We start from the raw sequence: 22,084 nt of genomic DNA on the forward strand, positions 1-22,084 counted from the left end.
CAGTGGGTAAAAACTAAAGGTGTTTCCCTTAAAATCAGGGATATGATAGAGATGTCCAGTCTCATCACTCTTATTCAACATAGTAAGAGAAGACCTACCCATATTAATCAGACAAGAAGAAATAAAAGGCATCCAAACTGGAAATGAAGAAGTAAAAGTATCATTATTTGCAGATGATATGATACTGAATATAGAGAACCCCCCAGATTCTACCATAATACTACTAGAACTGATAAATAAATTCTGTAAAGTAATAGGATACAAAATAAATATTGGGGAATCAGTTGCATTTTTATACACCAATAATGAACTATCAGAAAGGGAAGCTAAGAAAACAATCCCATTTACAATTGTATAAAAAAACTCTAGAAATAAATTTAACCAAGGAGATAAAAGACCAATACTCAAAAAACTGTAGACATTGAAAAAAGAACTTGAAGAAGATATAAATGAATAAAAGCATATAATGTGCTCATGGAGAAGAATTAACATCATGAAAATGTCTATATGAACCAAAGCAATCTATAGATTCAACATAATTCCTCTAAAGATACCAATGGTATTTTTCATAGAAGTAGAACAAATAATCCAAAACTTATATGGAACCACCAAAGACTCCCAAATAGACACAGTAATCTTGAAAAAGAACAGTAAGTTGGAGTTACTATGCTGTCTGAAATCAAACTATACTACAAGGCTATAGTAATCAAAACAACATGGTTCTGGCAAAAAAACAGATACACAGATTAATAGAATAGAATAAACAAATCAGAAATAAACCCATACCTATATGGTCAATTAATATTGGACAAAGAAGGACAGAACATACAAAGACAGTCTATTCAATTAATGGTGTTGGAAAAAACAGATAGACACATGCATAAAAAATGAAACTAAACCACCTTCTTACATCATATACAAGAATAAATTCAAATGGTTAAGGACTTAAATGTAATACTCACAACAGACTAATACCATATGATTTCACTTTTATGTGGGATCTAATGAACAAAATAAACAAACAAAAAATAAAAACATATACATACAGAAAACAGACTGACAGCTGTCAGAGGGGAGGGGATGGTGATGGGTGAAAAAGGTGAAGAGGTTAAGCAAAAAGAAAACAAAACACCAACTCAAACACAAAGACAACAACATGGTGATTACCAGAGGGAAAGGGGGGTGGGGGCAGGTAGAAGAGGGTAAAGGAGGGATAAATAGTGATAGAAGGAGACTTGACTTTGGGCGGTGAAGACATGCAATATACAGATGATGTATTATAGAACTGTACACTTGAAACCTATATAATTTTATTAACTAATGTCACCCCAACAAATTCAATAGACATTAAAAACAACAACAAGAAAAAAACCAAACAGAAAATCCCCATAAAACTTTTAGAAGAAAATACAGGGAGTAAAGTGTCTGACATTCCTCTTAGTGATATTTTTTCTGACATATTTCCTTGAGGGCAAGGAAACAAAAGGAAAAATAAACAAATGGGACCACATCAAAAAAATAAAAAGTTTTTGCAAAGCAAAGGAAATCATCAACAAAACAAAAAGACAGCCTACTGAATGACAGAACATATTTGCCAATGATACATCTCATAAGCGGGTTAAGACCCAAAATTAATAAAGAACTCATACTACTGAACACCAAACCCCCCTCCCCGAAACAATTCCATTTAAAAGTGGGCAGAGGACATGAACAGACTCTTCTCCAGAGGATTACAGATAGCAAATAGACATACGAAAAGATGCTCAATGTCACTTACCATCAGAGTAACGCAAATTAAAACCACAGCGAGCTCTCACTCCATACCTGTCAGAATGGCCATCATCAATGAATCGACAAACACGTGCTGGCGAGGATGTAGAGGCAAGGGGACCCTCGTGCACTGCTAGTGGGAATGCAGTTGGTGCAGCCACTATGAAAACAGTATGATGGTTTCTCAAAAAATTAAAAATGGAACTGCCTTATGATCCAGCCATTCCACTTCTGAATATATATCCAAAGAAATCCAAAACACTACTTCAAAAGAATATGTGTAATTCTATGTCCACTGTGGCATTATTTACAATAGCTAAGATACCGAAGCAACCCAAGTGACCATCGATAGACACGTGGATAAAAAAATGGTGTTACATATATACAGTGGAATATTACTCAGACATAAAAATGATGAAGTATTACCATTTTGAACCATGGATCGATCTAGACGGTACTATGTGCTAAATGAAGTCAGTCAGTGAAAGACAAACACCATATGATTTCATTTACATGTGGAATCTAAAGAACAACATAAAAGATCAAACAAAAGAAACAGACTTACAAATACAGAGAACAGACTGATGGTCTCCAGAGTAGAGGGGGATTGGGAGATTGGGTAAAAAAGATGAAGGAATTAATAAGTACAAATTGGTAATTACAGAATAGTCATAAGGATGCAAAGTACAGCATAGGGAATATAGTCAAAGATATTGTTAATAACTATGTGTGGTGCCAGGTGGGTCCTGGAAATATCGAGAACGCTTGGAAAGCATATGGTTATCTAACCACTATGCATAGTCTGAAAATAATAGAATAGTGAATGTAAACTGTAATTGAAACATTAAAAAATAAAATAAAATAAGGAGTGTGTGTGTGTGTGTGTGTGTGTGTGTGTGTGTGTGTGTGTGTTGCTGTCTGGGAGACAGTGATCTTGGAGAGAGGACTCCGGAAGAGACATGAGGAGGGATTATGCAGAAAAAAATCAGAGTATGAGAAGCTGCACCCTAAGTAAATGGTTAGAAAATGGAGGCAGCCAGATAGACTATGCTTTGCAAAACTTGGCTGACTCAATTGAGAAAACATTTTTCAGGTTCTGACTAGGCGCCAGGTGCTTCTGCAGAGAATGAGAGGAAAGTAAGCCATAAATGTGGTCTTGATGGACCATGGAATTGTTCTAAGGACAGGATTTTCTTAAACATTTTTTCTTTCCTGAAAAGTGACTAGTGGTGAAAGAAATACTGATGATACAAAAGAAAAGACATTGAGACAGAAAGCCCTGGAGTGGAGTGAGGAGATAGAATTGAGGACATAAATAATAGGATAAATATTTATTGGTTTAAAGTCAGTAAAATGAGCCCTGGCTGGTGTGGCTCAGTGAATTGAGCACTGTTCTGTGAACCAAAAGGTCATGGGTTCGGTTCTCCATCAGGGCACATGCCTGGGTTGTGGGCCAGGTCCCCAGGGGGGGCATGTGTGAGAGGCAACCAATCAATGTTTCTCTCCTCTCTTTCTCCCTCCCTTCCTCTCTCGCTAAAAATAAATAAATAAAATCTTTAAAGTCAGTAACATTACCTTTAGGTTGATATCAGCCAACTCTGTGGAAATTACACTTTTCTCTATATATATTAATTAGCTAGTTTCACAGTGCTGCTTATGTTTAATCAGCTCCATCACTGTCAACAGGAAAACTTCCAACTTTCTTCAGCACAAATGAAGGGAAAATGCAATGAATGCTGTCCCTTCTAGCAGATCTGGCAGCCAGACACAGAATATAAGCTATGAAAAAACCCACACATACACACAGAAACTGCACAGCATACGTGACAGTAAAAGCCTGTTCCATTTTTCCTACTTAATTTGCTTTTGGAATCTGAAAAACTTAAAGGCGCAATTAATCTTAATGATTTGTCAAACAGAAGGATTTCCATGGCTACAAAGAATTCTCCACATGCTGCAGAATTCAGAAGGAAGAATGCCCTGGAGAACATATAGACTATGGCCAGTTCCCTTTGAAGATGGGCCCTTGATTTTTTATTTTAATGTTAAAAATAATTTTTCAATTTTCATAGTAAGGTGAGGGAAATTTGGATGTATCATTGGGTTATAAACAAGTTGTACATTTAATTAAGCAAATATTTCTTAATTTGTTCAAATGCTTTCATCACTTTCCCCCCCAGAGTGACAGTCAGCTATTCCTACAGACTCTGCTTCACAACTGAGAGTCTAGCAAGGGTGCCCAGCATCTCTCTGGTTTATTATCAACACCAGGGGCTCCAACTGAAATGCTTCCCAGGGTGGCAGAGAGACGGAGTGACAGCACCAAGAGAACGAGTTTCTGCACTTGGCCGACTGGAGAGTCCCTAGGCAGCTTGTGGAGGCAGACACCCACTGCTCAGTTCCCCCAACTGTTGCCCTTGCAGAAAAGGATGTTATTCATTGCTGGAGCTTCTAAGTATTCAAGAGAGGTTGAAAATCCAGATTTTCAAAAATGTGGACTCTTGCAATTTGTAGATGTCCCATTAAAATAGGCTTAAGAAGCTAACACTTAAGCAGGCCTCATCAAGAGTGTGAAAGTTGGCTTAGTTAGGCACAAACTGGTGACTTCTCAAAATCCATTCTTTTCTGTCCTGACCTTACAGTCCCAGCCCTTTCCCCCCCAGAACTGTCATCCCTCTTCTGCTTTTATAACGTCCTTTTCTCATTTTTATTTGTACTCAACCCCTGTCTCTGGCCACATGCTGAGAGAGCAGCAGTCACATCTTATAGGGGAAAGAATGCCCTGTGATGCTTGCACAGGGCCTGGTTTGTGTCACATGTGTATGAATGGCAGTGGGTGACACCTTCGAAACCCCTGCCAGTGGACGATGTATGCAACCAGTTCCTCCTTTTCTTCCCACCTCTGTCCCAGCAGCAGCATTGTACCTAGCCACACAACTCACTGACTTTTCCTGTTGTTTCTAATAGTTTTTCAGTTGATGCTGTATTTTCTAGGTGTACACTTAAAATGTCTATAAATAATGATGTTTACAACTTCTACTCTAATGTTTATATCTGTTACCTCCTGGCTGGTACTTTCTGAGTCAGGTTTATAAAAGCGAGCATTCTTATCATACATTAAATTTAAGTAGGAATGCTTCTTACGTTTCACAAAATATGATGTTGGCTTAGCATGTGACTATATATTCAAAATAAAGTAATAGAAATAACAAATTCTATTTATCCCAAATGTACCAAGTTTTCATTTTTTTCATTTTAATCAGGAATGTGTGTTGGATAATTTTTTCTCTTACCATAGACTGGTTTTATTCACTCTTCTAAAAGTTAAGTTTGTTGACATAGTTTACATGAAATAAAATTCACCCTTTTAAAGAATATAGCTCAATAAGTTTTGACAACGTATACAGTCAGGTAACTACTGCCCCAATCAAAATGTCACTGGATACTGAATTTTAGCAAAGCATTTTTGGCACCTATGAAAGTGACCATATAGAGTTTTCTGTTTTGATCCATCTGATATGAAGACTAGCTTCTCCAGTACTGACTCAACCTCAGATTCCTGCGATGTACCCAACCTGATCACGGTATTTATTTAATGTACTGCTAAATTCTACTGGACGGTCTTTTATTAAAGGACTTTGCACAACACTCCCAAGCAAGATGGATCTGCAGTGTGTGTGAGCATACGTATGCACATATGCACACACACTACCTTCAGGAAATTCTGGTGTAACAGTCATTTGGCATCTTTAAAAAACTTGGAAGTTTGCCTTTTGCTCTAGGCTTAGAAAAAACTGAAATAGTAATTTGTGCAGCTTTACGTAGGACAGTTCTGGTTTACACCCATTGTTCTAACTAAAATCCCTTTCAATAAATTCTACAGTCACCCTACTTAGTAACAGCTATGTCCTTGAATGCTGGAAGAATTTACTGTGGCCCTGTGGGACTTACATTTAGAATTTAGAGAGCACCTTTTGATAACTTTTCTGTGTGTGTGTAGACATATGTTTTTATTGTATTTTTTCGATTACCATTTACAGCTCCACCCTCTGCTCCCTGCAATCACCGTACTGTTGTCCGTGTCCACAAGTCCTTTCTCTTTTTTGCTCCATCCCTCTACCCCTCAACCCAGTCCCCAGAGCTGTCATCTCTCCATCTAGGAGTCTGTCTCCATTTTGCTTGTTAGTTCAGTTTGTTCATTAGATTCCACGTATGAGTGAAATCATGTGGTATTTGTCTTCCTCTGACTGGCCTATTTCACTCAGCACAATGTTTTTTCATTCCTCCCATAGTTATTAACTTAGGCTCTCTCTCCTGGGAGCCACTTGGATAAGGTAAATTTTCCTGCAAATACCACCCACATCCTCTACCTCCATAGAATTTCAATAGTCTCTCACAATATTTTTTGGTTCTATCTCCTTTTTGGTCTCTACTTTTGTTGATTTTTTTGCTTTCTCTGGTAATAAAAGAAATATTTGTTTATTGCTCAAATGAAGCCCTACTGACACTGCCATAAAACATTTCAGACTTTAATTTGTCTACACACCTTCCTTTCTACCCACCCACACAAAATGTGCATTAACCTGCCTTTTCCACGTTGTATGATAGGAACATCTCTCCCATATTGACACAAATACAGATTTACATCTTCAATTTCAGTGGCTGTGAAGCATGGTTATATTATGACTTTCTTACTTAGATTCCTGACAATAGGAGATAGGCTGACAGATTTAATTTTTTAAACTACTTTTGACAATGCTGTGTCAAACATCACTGAACATTTTCCATGCTCATCCAGTTATACTTTATGACATTAGTAAAAGTAGAAATGCTAATCAAACGATACCTTTAAAAACAATGTTTTGCTTGTACAAAATGTCTATGTTTCTTATATTAAAATACCAGCAAGAACAAAGTAAAGATTTCCCACAGCCTCTGTTAACATTTTGTTAGATACATATCCACCAAGTCTTAGTGTGACTCTTTTTTCAACCACACATGAGACTGTATTATCCATAGTGGTTTGGAACTCACTGTCTTTTCCTGCACAGCATCATTCTATATTGCTCTAAGGTATTCAATGGATAAGAGAACCATAATTTGATTTTACTGAGGGAAATTTGAAATGTTTCCAATTTTTGCTTTTAGAAACAATGCTACAATAAATATTGTCTGTTTTTTGACTCACTGTTCAATTATTTTCTTAGGCTAAATTCTCAGAGGTAGAACTGCTAGATCAGAGGATATGCATGTACTTCAAGGCTTCTGATGAACAACACGTCGCCCTTGAGAAAGTCGACTCTGTTGACATTTCCAACAGAGTCTAAGTGTGTCTTCTCCACATTCACTTCAACCTCAGTAGATTGTGCTTCTTAAACTTAGACAACAAAAAGTGGCATCTTTTTGTATTTTCAAAGTTATTAACAAACTGGACATGTTTTTATGTGCTTTTTGGCCCTCCACAGTAAGTTAGTAAAATCACTTTACATGATTTATTACCTCTCCATAAACAAAAGTCACATAAATTATATTTATTTCTTAAGACCTTAGATCTTATTTTGCTAGAGAATTTAAAAAAGAAAAAGAAAAACATGCCCTGCTTTTTTAGAAATAGCTCTGGTGCTCTTGCTGGAATACAGCTTTAAATTTATCCCAAGTGAGGCAGAACAGCCATGTCCTTCAGGTTGTATTAACGTAAATATGTACCAGAGCATCATTATAAAATGTTTGCTAGAGCACGGAACTCCGGATAGCACAGGTGCACACCTGGCTTTTCAGGACAGTGCAAGCCTTCCAATAGATATTAACATTCCATTATAATATACTCTCATCTCTAACTGCTCCACGGGACAGGTTTCTAAAATAAGACTAGAGGCGAGTTCATTTCGTCACAGTGTCAATGTCTGTACTCTTTGAAGCATTAAAATTTAAAAGTAAAATCTTTGTCAGAGTTTTCATTTATTTTTTTTGAGCTTGCACTTTAAAGTTACTACCCATTATGAACAACTGTGAGTGATTTCCTATGGAGCAAAACATGGTGAACATTCCCTTTTTAAAAAATGGTTAAGAACAAAAGACCTGCAGGTGAATTCAGGATAGGGAGCCGTGATGGTAGCATTCTATCGAAGCGTTCTGATTTCAATGCTTAAAAACAATATTCAGGATACATATTCCAAAAGGCAGTGAATTTACATGAGCTTTCTCCACTTTAAAAGAATATCCTAGTTTAACTTAAAAATTAAAAAATGCACATGCCAAATGTGTAAGATGCTTCAGTTTTTTTTAATAGCTATCATTAAAGAGATCCAGGTAATTATAATTTGAAATCAATTTTGAGGGACACGTTGATGTTTGTGATAAAGAGATCACATAATAAAGGGGAGGGCAAGATAAACTGTACTTTATCAAGTAAACTAGAACAAAGTTTCTGTCTTTTTAGCATTATTATGTTTTTTTTAAAAATAAAGTATCTGCCTGAACTTGGAATATTTTATAGAATGTATAAAGTAACTTCATAGTATTAAGTGAAAATATAAAAATCCAGTAAAATAAATATATTTTTTAACATTCAGTAAAAAGATACTAATAAAATTCTAAAGTCCTACAATAGTACTTTGACAAAAGAATGTTTATTTCTATACAAATAGCAACTTCAAGAGACAAATCTTATCCTTCCAACTCATTCACTGAACTACAGGTCCCCAAATATAATCAATTCCATATCTAGTGTAAGAGATGATTAAAACAACAGGTTGGGAATGTAAGAAGGCACTAAGAAATTAAAAGGCCTTTCATGTAATTAATAGTACTGTGAATTCACCACCAATGAAGGGCTTCACTGACTAAATATTCCCAGAAATAACCCACTACTTAGTGTCTGAATGCAATGGAAAAAATGACCACTGTGGAGAGTGCTTATTATTAAAACTCAGGAAAATCTCAAAGTATCATCAAAGAGCAGCCACCCTTAAGAGAATCAAGAGAAACTGCAAAAATGTGACATGTGAAAGCATGCTGAAACAAACAAGTGACGGTAAAAAAAAAAAAGCTGGGGAGGGGTATGTCAAAAAAAAAGGGGGGGGGCATCTGTAAAAGGAGAAAGAAGAGAAAATCAGATTGTCGCCACCATTTCCAGAGGAGATGGGGCCTGGAACCAAATGCTGTGAGAGTTCTCATCTGTCTGGCACGCACGCGGGCAGTGAGTAGGGCTGATTCACCAGGTTGGGCAGCGTCTGCTGGAACCGGTCCTTCGAAGCATTCACCTGCATTTGCTCTGACCCCTCTTCCTCACATATGAGACCACTTCATGTTAACAGGGGAAATTAAGAAAGTTTGACAGTTCAGCACAGGAAAACACACTACCTCATTGCCATAATTATCCCATCATCCTGCATGGTTTCCATTTTGAGAATAAATGGATAAAATGGCGTTTTTCTTCATCAGTCTCTGATGATTTTGAGTAGGATGAATCGATTCACCAGGATCTAATCAAGCCTTGCAAAATGAAGACAGTTTGTAAATCGATAAAGTTGAGAATCATCATTAAAAAAAAAATCCTTTGACGACTTCCCCATGCCAACAGTACTATGTCAAAACTCCGTAGCATGAGCCAGGCAGACCTCGTGTATGTTTTCAGGCTCCTGTGACATCACGGTTGTCATCATCATCAGCCACAGCTCACAAGTACGTGCTTTTTATGTCAGGCCCTGTCCTAGGCATTCTACTTATGATATCTCATTTAAAACGCAACAACCCACGAGGTAGCTCGTGCTGTTTTCTTTGTCTTACTGAACAGGGCATCAAGGCACAGGAAGGTTAAATGCTTTACTTCACCACATTCTCACACTTCGCTCACTTTGAGGCATCTGCAGGTCTTGCAAAGGCTGCATGCTCTCACACACCTCTGATCCCTTGCGAACTACTGGCGTTGCCCAGAACTGTTCAACTTTTTGACCATTTCCTATTGATTCTTCAAGACTTAGTGTAGGCAGGGCCTCCTCTGAGAAACCTGTCTAGACACCTTAACTTACCTAAGAAAAGCTAGGCATTCCTTCTTCTGTGCTTCTACATGGACCCACTCACACATCACATGAATTGTAAGAGTCTGTTTGTGAATCGCTCCTTGCTGGGCTACAGGCTGTCTTGTGGGCCACGCCAGGATCACTGAATAAGGCCTCACAGTCTTTCACCGCACAACTCCAGGGGTGCGGTTCATATAAACTACACAGAGGTGTAAACAGTGACCCCTGGAGTTGTCCAGCATGGCCGCTCTAAGGACAGTGTCCCACTGCCTTCCAAAGAACCCGGCACGGAGTATGCACTCAAAAACACTTCTAAGTGACTAAATGGCTGAGACGGATCTCACCATGAGCGTGGGATGGAGCTTAACCAGCGAGGTCTCCCAACCAATTTATTACCCTCCAAACCAGCACTTCTGAAGGTCAAGTCTAAATGACACTGTCAACCTAAAGGTAAGTGCTAGTTTTGCCACTCGATACACTCAGAAAATCCCTGCCTTATCTCCTCTACATCAGCTTCTTGTACAATTTCTCTAAATGCTCAAAGTGAATTTAGATTTCCCTCTATGCCTTTGATAATGACAAAATTAACCTGCAACTGGCTGTGGCATTTTCACCAGAGAGGCGAATAATTATAGTGAGAAGCAGATATACATATCTACCCAGGAGAGTGAACTGAAATGCAAATTAATACAGCCCAATTCTTCTATTTTCATGAGCATGTTCACAAGGACATTATGATTCTATATTCAGAAAAACAACATTGCACAACCTTCAACCACCTGTTCAGCAGAGAGAAAAAACTGCACACTGCACTTTGGCAAATATTTATGATATCTTTGATTAGAGGTTTTTTAAAAAGCTTAGGCAATACATTCCTATTAAGAAGGCCATGGATGAGAATACAGTCATAGGTTAAAGAACCTTCTATGTATAACTAGCTTTAAGACACAGCCACAGACTGATGCAGGCATCAATGAAGAGAAATCATTTAGTTGTTCAAGGTCACTACTTCACCCTAATATTCCTTCAGTTGACTCCTGCCTTCTATCACTTGATGGCTGCCTCTACCTCAGAGTGAGAAAAGAGACAGAGAGACACTAGTGACTAGTTCTGAAATTACTGGTAAGAACGACGAAACCACAGAGGTATGGCAATGTGTGGTAGGCAGAAAAATGGTCCCCAAAGATGTCCACAGCCAAATCCCCAGAACCTGTGACTATGTTGTGACTGTGGCCAGGGAGGGACTAAGATTGAAGGTGAAATTCAGGTTACTAATCAGCTGCCTTTAAAATAAGACTGACCTAGATTATACGTGTGACCAAAGGGCCATGAAATGTCTGAGTGACGAGACGGGAGGAAGGCAACGCTGGCTTTGAAGGGGAAGAAGGCATGCTGCTGGCCTCCAGCATCTGAAAACCACAGGACAACAGGCTCTCTCTAGCAGGGCTGTTCGACTTTTTGGTGTCTCTGGGCCACACTGGAAGAAGAAGAGTTGTCTTGGGCTACACATTAAATACATTGTGACATGTAATCATACAAAAAATCTCATAATGTTTTAAGTAAATGTTTGTGTTGGGATGTATTCACAGCCATCCTAGGCCACATGTGGCCCATGGGCCTTCGGTGGGACACCGGCCCCAGAGCCTCCAGGAGGAAGGCAGGCTTGCTGACACCTTAATTATAGCCCAGTGAGACCAGTTCTGGACTTCTGACCCCCAGAACTATGAGGTAATAAATGTTTGTTGTTTCAAGCTACTGATTCTGTGGGAATTTGTTACAGCAGCAATGGGAAACAAATACAGGCAATTTCACCTGAGAGAAGAGGTCAATTATTTCTGTAATTTCTACAGCATGTGAACATTTATTCTGCCAGCAGAGAGCTGAGAACTCCTCCTACAAACTACCATGTTTGATGTGGCCATTCCCTTCTCTACTCTACTCTCACCTACACTATACGCCATAAAACATAACACTTTAGAACGATCTACTTTACAGAAATTGTCTGAAATACATTTCAACTGGGGTGGCATTTTGCACCCTGGTACATACAAGGCTCATAACATTTCATGAGTGCCAAAGAAGAACGTCTTATAACATTTTATGAGTGTCGGAGAAGAACATCTGGCCCATTCCCCGTTACAAATTAACTTATAAATAAAGACAAGCAGGCCAGAAGGCCTGGGTAGTAGCACAGTCCAGGCCACACAGCTACTCACCGAGTCAATACAAGTCCTTTCTTTCTCTCTCTTTCAATTCCCCACGCTGCTAGTAACTGTAACAGAATTGAATGCTGTGAATAAAACTAAACCCGCACATGAAGTGTATATAATAGAGGTGAATTTTTTTTAAGTTACAGTTTACTTTCAACATTATTTGTATTGGTTTCAGGTGTATAGTATAGTGGTTAGATAATCATATGCTTTACAAAGTGATCCCCCTGATATTTCCAGTACCTACCTGGCACCATACATGGATTTTACAATAGTATTGACTATTATGTACTTTTACTTTACATCCTCATGACTATTTTGTGACTACCAATTTGTACTTCTTAATCCCTTTACCACTTTCAAGCCACCTTCTCTTTGGCAACTACCAGTCCACTTTCTGTCTATGAGTCTTGTTTTAATTTTGCTTGTTCATTTATTTTGTTCTTTAGATTCCACATATAAATGAAATCATATGATATTTGTCTCTCTCTGACTTATTTCTCCAACTGACTAGGTCCATCCATGCTGTTGCAAATTGTAATATTTCATTCTTTTTTATGGATGAGTTATATTCCATTGTATATATGTACCACCAGTTTTTTAGCGACTTGTCTACTGATGGGCGCTTGGGTTGCTTCCATATCTTGGCTATTGTAAATAATGCTGCAATGAACATAGAGATACATATATTCCTTCAAATTAGTGTTTTGGGCTTCTTCATATACATATCAAGAAGCGGAATCACTGGGTCATAAGGCAGACCCATTTTTTTATTTTTTGAGGAACCTCCATACTGTTTTTTCCACAGCGGCTGTACCAATCTGCATTCCCACCAACAGTGCACAAGGTTCCCTTTTCTCCACATCCTTGCCAGCACTTGTTGTTTGTTGATTTATTAATGGCAGCCATTCTGACAGGTGTGAGATGGTATCTCATTGTGGTTTAAATTTGCAATTCTCTGATGACTAGTGACTTTGAGCATGGAGCATCTTTTCATATGTCTATTGGTCATCTGTGTGTCATCTTTGGAGAAGAATCTACTCAGGTACTCTGCCCACTTTTTAATTAAATTGTTTTCTTTCGGTGTTGATATTTTGGTTTCTTTATAAATTCTGGATATTAACCCTTTAGCATATGTATCATTGGCAAATATCTTCTTCCATTCAGCAGGTTGTCTTTTTGTTTTGTTGATGGTTTCCTTTGCTTTGCAAACACTTTAGTTTTCAGTGGTCCCTTTTGTTTATTTTTTACTTTATTTCCCTTTCCTGAAGAGATACATGAGAAAAAATATTTCTAAGAGAGATGTCAGAGATTTTACTGCTTATATTTTCTTGTAGGAATTTTATGGTTTCAAGCCTGACATTTAAGTCTTTAATCCATTTGATTTTATTTTGGTATATGGTGTAAGAAGGTGGTTTAGTTTCATTTTTTTTCATGTATCTGTCCAATTTTCCCAGCACCGTTTACTCAGTAGACTGTCTTTACTGCATTGTATGTTCTTGCCTCCTTTGTCATAGATTAATTGAACATATAGGTGTGGGTTTATTTCTGGGTTCTCTATTCTGTGCCATTAATCTATATGTCTCCTTTCATGCCAGTACCATACTGTTTTGATTACTATGGCCTTGCAGCATAGTTTGATATCAGGTAGACTGATAGGGGAGGAGAGTTTTTAATTTTCTTTAATTTTAATTAAATTTAAAAAAACCTGATGCTTGCTCTTGTTATTAGGAAACTTTTAAGTATGTTTGAAACAACCTAGGAATGTGAGTCAACTTTTTCAGTGACAAAGCTTCTGAAATCTAAATACAGATCAAGTATTTCTGATGAAAATCCAGTGTCTGAATGTGCTATAAATGTAAAATACACACTGGATTTGGATGATTTCATCAGAAGAAAAAATATAAGCATGTTAATAATTTTTTTAGATTAAATGTTGAAATGATAGCCAATTAGGTAGGTTAAATAAATTACATCACTAACATTAGTCTTACCTGCTCCTTTTTACTTTTTAAATGTCACCATTATACAGTATAAAGTTACTTATGTGGCTCTCATCATATTTCATCAGAAACTGCTGTTCTAAAGGAATAGATTGAGATATACGAATATTTTAACCTGAAATTCTACAAAATGGAAACGGGAAAAAAATACATGAAATCTGTTTGATACAAAGAAGAAATTATAAAGAAACGTGGCAGAAGAATATGTACATATGATCAGAATTCTCAAACTTGTAACAAAGTCAAGGATAACAGAAAATTCTTTTCTAATTTTAGTTTTAATCAATTGGAATACAAGGATGACTGGGGCAAAAAGGCATTAAAAATTACTCTTCTCCAAACTTCCTTGCTTGTTGGTTGGCTCTTAATTCACAGACGACCTTGTAAAAGAAAACTGAACACTAAGGATGAGTACGCAGACTGCATCGCAGCCACATTTTTAGAAATCTATTTTTTCCCCAAATGTGTCAGGCTGACAAAATGAAAATACGAGCAATTCCGAAATTCTTCACATTAAATTTCTGACTTGAGCTCTCCTAAATAAGCTTTGGTAATGGATCAGCTATAGATTTTTAGAACTAATATTATACCACAGAGATAGACAGGCTGGCCTGTCAAACAGAGGTCGTAGGGAATATTTATGTAAAATGTCACATGCCATAGCCAGAGGGCCTAAAAAAATCCTGGAATTTGGCCTTGGAAGTAAGACAGGTCATCCCACCCCCTTCTGCATGCTACTCTTTGTGCATGCAGACAGGACTGGGGAACACTGGTCATATGCCGCAGGTCAGATGGCTGATCAAAGTCTACACTGGTGCTCTGCGGGGACAGCCAGGGCTCAGAGGCCACCGTGTGGCTCAGAGGAAAGCAGTGCTTTGTCTGGGGGACCCTGAGCCTCCCAGAGGTCATGTGGGATGATCCCAGCTTTGTTTTCCAGGCTCACTGAGGACACTCGGGTCAGTGAGTGAGGACTGTGGTAGGCGATATCGAGGTTGTCCTGAGATTCAGCCTCAGGGCCCTGGCCAGATTCCCACTGCCCAGCATCCAGTTTCCCTATTTAAATGTTCCAGCTCTAGGAAAAGCACATGTGACTCTAATGTTTAGATAAAAAGACAATATACAAATATATAGACAGCAATTACACAGGATCAGGAAAACCAATCACGAATGTCAAAAGTGGGTATCTCTACTGATAGGACTATATTCCTCATAGCTTTCAATGTTTTTCACATTTTGCAGGGGAAAACATGTATTACTTATACAGGCCAATTTTTTTTTTTTGTATGAGGGGAGAGTTAAAGGATAAAAAGTGTCCATAGTACTAAAATATACTTGAATATATTTCGAATTGGCATACTGCTTGATATTAGTGCCTAACGTATTCTGTAAAACGCTGCGACCTCATTAAGCGGAGGTATATCCGTAAGCGAGCTTTCCAAGTGCCATGCCGCGGATCTGAAAACTGGGACCAGTACCCCAAGCAAGAGTGGCCTCTGTAGGAAAGCTGTCTCCAAAGCAGCTCGCGATAATGGCGAAACTCACTTCTTCTCTGAAGTACGAGTGTAGATTTCAGCCACTCAATTACACTGGACAAGCAAGGCCTTGATAACACTGCCGGAAACATTAAGGCTGTTATTTCACGAATTTTTGGTCCGCTTTTCTAACGTGAGTATATTGCAAATGATTTCTTACAGACTTTTTTAAAGGTCGGCAGGGCAGACAGAGAGGTACAAATCACTCAGAATCTAAAATAAAAGAAATTTACTTACTAGATTGATAGGTGGTCTTATTGGGCACCTACTGTGACAGATACTGTGGGGAGGTAACTTTGGCCTCTATTATGTAACCAATATAGCACTATAAAAATTTAAAGCTGGGAGGACTGAATTTTATAAGTGAGTAAATACAAAGTGTTGGATCTACTGAAATATTAACATTCTCATACATTTGTAAAGCTAAAGAAAAGTCACTCCATATAAACAAGTGTAAGAGTATCTCATACTCTTTAATGACTCTTTTGAAGCGTAGACAAGGAGATGGTATATCTGGGCTTTCCTCCTGGCACTGTGAGAACTTTGTTTGTTGAAAAACTTATTAAAATGAAATGCACAAACTGTAAACCCAACCATTTTAAAGTGATCAGCTCAGTGGCACTCAGTACACGTTGTGCACCCCCACCTGCACCAGCACCCCGACGTTTTCCACCCTGCAGCAGTGTGTCCCAGGCACACTCCAGGTCTGCTCCAGTCCTGGCCCAGGCCACTCTGCAGCAAAGCCTTCCACCCCTCGAGGAACTTTTGGAGCCATTCAGCAAAAGTGGGCAACTCATTCTACTCCAGAATCGTTTAGCAAATGTCCATCAGCAACATGAATAGCCATACAATTATGCACAAAAGTCAATTGGTAGAACCATCCATGATAAATAATCACATTTTTAAAGATTTTATTTATTAATTTTAGAGAGAGGAGAGGGAGGAAGGAAGAGAGGAGGAAAAACATCACTGTGAGAGAGAAACACCGATCGGTTGCCTCTTGCATGCAACCTAAACCTGCAACCCAGGCATGTGCCCTGGCTTGGAGTCAAACCAGTGGCCTTTTGCTTTGCAGGATGATGCCCAACCAAATAAGCCACACCAGTCAGGGCAATTAATCACATTTTTAGTAGCTAGACTTTTATTACCTAAAGTATTCATTCACTGCCTCCATTCCCTCATTTCAATCTCCCTTTGCAAAAGTTTGCACAGAGTACTCAGTGTGTCTGAGGTCAAAGCCCACAAGAAACCACTTCATAGGTTCACTATTAGAGCCCCCTTTTGCAGGCAGAGTTTATCAGAGAAATGTTTGCATATATTTGAGCCTGACAATTACAGGTATGCTTTACAATTACCACGAGTATATACATACTACCTTAGAAATAGTCTATTGTGCTCATTGTAAAACTACAACTACCAGCATCTTCTGAGAGTTTACTATGCTTTTGACACAGGTCTAAGTGCTTTCCCTGCCTTATTTCATTTCATCCAGACAAAGGTCACAGGAGTTTAGAGAGGTCACTAGGGTTTAGAGAGGTTAAGTGGCATGCCCAAAGTCCTTTGCTTTATATGTGCAGGCCAGAATTAAAAATTTGATCTATTTGACACAAAAAACAGTGCTCTGAACTGCTAGGTATACTCCTTCCCTGAGACTGCATTGCCAGTAATCATCCCTGAACCATTTCTATCAAGAATTCCAGCTGGAATAAACCAAAGCCACTTTGAAAGACACTCCCAGGCAATAGGGTGGAGAGGAGCAGAGGTTCAGCACCTTTGAAAGACTCAAGGTGTTCCACCTGTTCATCATAAGCAGAAGTGCATTAGCAAACATTGGCTTCAATACATTTCAAAGACACTTACTTTCATTTATCACTAGGGACAATGTTCAAAATGTTCCCACTCTCGTTCAAGATCGCGTCCTGTCCCCAGTGCCACCTCAGCACTCCCAATCCCCCTTACCCTAGAATCCTTGCTTTCCCAGTCCTGTCACCGTCTACTACACTATGCTACTTACTTGTACACATTGTGCACATTATTATTATTATTATTATTATTATTATTATTATTATTATTCTGAGCTAGAATGCAAGCTCATTGAGAACAGGAAATCTCCGTTTTTTCACTGCCGTGTCCCCACTGCTTGGAGACACAATGGCCTAAATCACAGTTGGAGCTCATTCCTCCTCCTTAGAAAAGTAGATGATGAATCTATTCAAAACACTTTCTAACATTTCACCAAAACTGCTAAAGGCTGCTAAATATTTCGCACATTTGAATAGAGACATTGACACATCCATAAGTGAATTCAACAGAGCAACATCACAGAGGAGAAAGCTGTAATTATGGAATAATAGAAATATCACTGGCAGATGGAAGGGGGTATTCTTGCTGTTACAGCTTATCCAGGAAATTACATGAAGAGTTCAGAGAGTTAGCATGGCTGACAGGTGGTCCAAGCATGCAAATCGGCCATGATTCCTCAACGCTTAGGCACAGCAGGGGGGGAGGGGGTGGGGTGGGGGGTGGAGAAGAGGAGCAGTGAGTGGGAGGGGAGGGAAATGAGAGAAGGATGTTTAATTTCAAACACTGATCTTTATAATAGGAGTTACTATTTGCAGAGGGATTTAAATGTTAATTACTTCTATAAAGGCAACTACAGAAAATAGTGTGATAAACTAGCATGGCAAAGCATAAGTTAATAACTTTTCATCTATAAACACCTAGCTAGGTACCAGGCACTGTTCTGAGGCCTTTACACACATTACATCATTTAAATAGCTTCACTGTGTGATTTGGGTACTGCTACTATTTCATACAGAGTGAAACTGAGGTTCAGAGAGGCTGTCTAACCTGCTCAGGACCACAGAGCTACTTAGTGATGCAGACAGGATCAAACTCAGGAGTCATCCCTGGGCTAGTGGTTCTCAACAGGGAGTGATTTTGTTCCCCAGGTGATATTTGGCAATGTCTGGAGGGTTTGGTTTTTTTGTCACAACTGAAGGGAAGATACTACTGGCATGTCTAGTGGGTCAAGAATGGGGCAAAACACGCAACAATGCAGAGAACAGCTCACAACAGTTATCTGGCCCAGAATGTCAACAATGCTGAGGTTGAAAAACCTTGCTCTGAAGCTACAGCTCTTCACCACTGTACTTAGCGTTTGAGAGACCACCTTTCTTTCAAGGAGAGAAGGAAGGAAAACTGAGTGTAACAGTCAGTTGTAAATTACTTTATAAAAGTCTGCTTCCTGTTGTAACAAATTACAACAAACTTGGTGATCTAAAACTATTCCTTCCCAGCTCTGAAGCCCAAAGGCCAAAACTACTATTTCTGGGCTGGAATCGAAGTGTTGGCTCGGCCGTACTTCCTCTAGAGGTTCTAGGGGGTATCTGGTTTCCCTTCTTCCAGCTTTGGCCCTAGCTGATCTGGCACTAGCACTCCTTGGCTGGTGGCCACATCATTTCAATCTCTCATCCTGTCATATCACCCGCTCCTCTCTGTGTCTGTGTGGTCTCCCCTGCCTCCTTCTTATTGGGACACTAGTGATGACACCTTGGACCCACCTGGGTCATCCAGGATAATCTGCTCATCTCAAGATCCTTAATCACATCCTCAAAGACTCTTCTTTTCAAACAAAGTAACATTTACAGGTCCCAGGGATTAGGATATGGCTATTGTTGGAGCCATTTTTTAGCCTCCCACAAGTAGATTAACATCTACTCCCATTTTACCCAGGAGGCCACTTAAAAGTCATGTGTTGGAGGACAAATGGCTAACAAGTGGTGGAGGTGGGATTTGAACTCAGCTCTGTCCACCTCTGAAGCTCATTCCCCTTTCTTCAGAGCCTAAGTCCTGGGCTCTGAGCACTGCCCCATGCTAGGCTTTACACACTTTTCTTTATACCACAACACCTACAAAGGCTGAGGAAAAGATGTTAAACCAGCAGGTCCCAGCCTCCGAGTGGGGACCCATGGAAGGAGACTAAAAACCCACAGGTGCTTTCAGCACTGCCAGTAAAAATCAGGAAAGCACACACTTCCATGATGCCAGGGTCTTGAGAGTATCTGCATTAATTCATTATCTTCTCTACATGATTTAGTGAACATATCTTTGTATACAACGACAGCCTAGGAGGTATCTTTTTTCACAAAGAGTTACCTATAATCCTTGCACAGAACAACTGCTGGTCTTCTTTCTGAGCCTGGAATAATATTTGACAAATGGCAGCTCTAACTGCACATACTCCTTTAGGGTTTGCATGTTCTTATGGACAAACTCCCAGCTACTGTGAGAGGAAGCTACTGCCAACAGAGGGAAGGATGTGGCGGGTCTACGTGTGTGTGGGTGCTGGAGTTCTCACAGCCCCAGACACTCTTTGACGCTAAAAGTGCCGGCTATGCTGCCGTGAAAAGGAAAGAGGTACTGATAAATGCTACGGTGTGGATGAAGCCTGAAAACATTATGCTCTGTGAGAGACAGACACAAAAGGACCTGTGTTGTATGGTTCCATGTATGTAAACATCCAGAACAGTTAAATCCATAGAAATAGAAAGCAGATGAATGGTTGCTTGGGGCTACAGGGAGTGGGGAATGGGGAGTAGCCGACTGCTTTGTGGTATGAAGTTTTACTTTGGAGTGATGTTTTTTACTTTAACATGGTTAAAACAGTGTGACTCCATTGTTTGGGCATTGTCCCACAAAGCAAAAGGCCACTGGTTCAATTCCTGAGGCGAGTCCAGTCTCCAGTCTGGGCATGTATGAGAAGTGTTTCTCTCTCACATCGACGTTTCTCTCCCTCTCTTTCTCTCTCCCTTCTTCTCTCTCTTAAAAAAAAAAAAAAGGTTAATTTCACATCATTTGTATTTCACCTCAACACGTATAGAAATAAATAAATGGAGGCCTCTATTCTTGGCAAACGCCAGGGTAGATAACACGTTTCTTTACAATGTAGTGTCAAATCATGTTCTGGTTTGAATCCTAAAGTAGTAGCTCCCAGCCAAGAAGTTATAATATATTTTGTATGACCCTGGGCAGAATTCATCTTCTATTGTACTATTCTACCTGTTGGACTTTGACAAGAAAGTTTAAAAAAATGGTAAGTTGTAAAAATTATAAATTCACTTTCTAATTTTCACTACTAAAGTAAGAATACTTGCTGTAAAAAGTTATTTTATGTCAAAATTTATTGTAAAGTAATATCTAGGTTAAAAACCTTACCTCCTGCTTCCCTATATATTAAGTTGCCTGCTTGGATTTCCCTATAAAAGAGCCAGAAGAGAGAATAAAATGAAAGTGCTCCGTGAAATCTGAAGCACATTTCAAATGTAAGGCTTTATTATTAGTGTACATAATGATAATCACCAAAAAGACAGCTTAGAGTAAAATGTCGGCAGGCTGTAGTGCAGTTTCAAATGGCGTGGTAGTAGGGACCAACGCACGGAACTGGTGGGCTGTCACGACAACCAACAGACAGAGATGAAGCAACAAATGCCAACGGCTGCCGTTTCCATGTGGTAATACCCAGAAAGGACGGACCAGAAGAATGTGCATGTGTGAGATAAGCCTCCCCTCCCAGTGTCAGCCCTGGGAGCCTGGACGGCCCTGAGGGGCCCTATGCAGGATAACACTTGTCAGAGGAAGAATGTGGAGCTCTGACTTGTGGCAGGGTTAGGGCAGTCTGCGGAGCAGCCTGGGAAAGAATGAAAAGTAAGGCTATCGCCAAGCCTAGTTTAGGCCCATCGCTGTCCTTCAGGATCCAGCTTCTCCTTCTCCCTGGGGAGGAGGACTTTCTCACCTCCCATGCACCTCCAAATGAGTGGGTCAAGGACAGGCGGGCGATGTGGCACCTGTAATGCATTGCTTTTCCAGCACTAAGTCTTCAAGAGAAAGTCTCTTGCTCTGCACCACATAATACACGTATATTCTAGATGCTGGGCTAGAAACTCGGCCTGGCCACTGTTGCATCTGGGCACTTTGGAAGTGGGGAGTGAGGCCACAGTCCTGCGGATAGTCTTGAGTGAAGCCAGAGGACAGCTGTAACAAGAGGGACAGCAGGGGAGGTAGAAGAGGACACCCCAGGAATGAGCTGGGGGTGCTGAGCTCGGGGCCATGTTTGCCGTTAACCCCTTTGGTGATCTCACACCTACCTTCTCCGCCTTGGTGTGGTTACCTGTAAAATGGGGGACAGCCCTGCCTGCTGCCTCAAACTGAGTACTTGTTAGAAGAGAGGGAGTGACGACAGTGAGAGCTGGGGCGGTGGGGGTGGCTGGAGACAATAGTGAGCAGTAACGTGTCAAAAGTTAAGCCTTCTATCAGCATTTCCTGAACTCCACATGAGCATCCCATGTGACTGGGACCCCAGATGTTGTAAGTTAACATGAGAGAAGAGATAGAGTTGGGAGGTGGTGATGGCTTAAACAAAGATGCTCTTTTAATTCATTTATTCAACACATATTTAGAGAACACCATTAGGTATATATTACTGAATGAAATAGATACGGATTTTCCTTCATGGGACTTACAATTTGATGGTGTAATACATGCTGTGC

General features: G+C 39.6%; 1 protein-coding gene across 4 annotated transcripts in view; it reads right to left on the bottom strand.

Moving 5' to 3' along the window:
- The window catches only part of PIP5K1B (phosphatidylinositol-4-phosphate 5-kinase type 1 beta), a 305,089-nt gene that overhangs the window by 241,484 nt on the left and 41,521 nt on the right, over positions 1-22,084 (bottom strand). The gene's annotated exons all lie outside the window — the stretch shown is intronic.

Source organism: Desmodus rotundus, chromosome 1 (assembly GCF_022682495.2).
Source record: "Desmodus rotundus isolate HL8 chromosome 1, HLdesRot8A.1, whole genome shotgun sequence".
Lineage (NCBI taxonomy): Eukaryota > Metazoa > Chordata > Mammalia > Chiroptera > Phyllostomidae > Desmodus > Desmodus rotundus.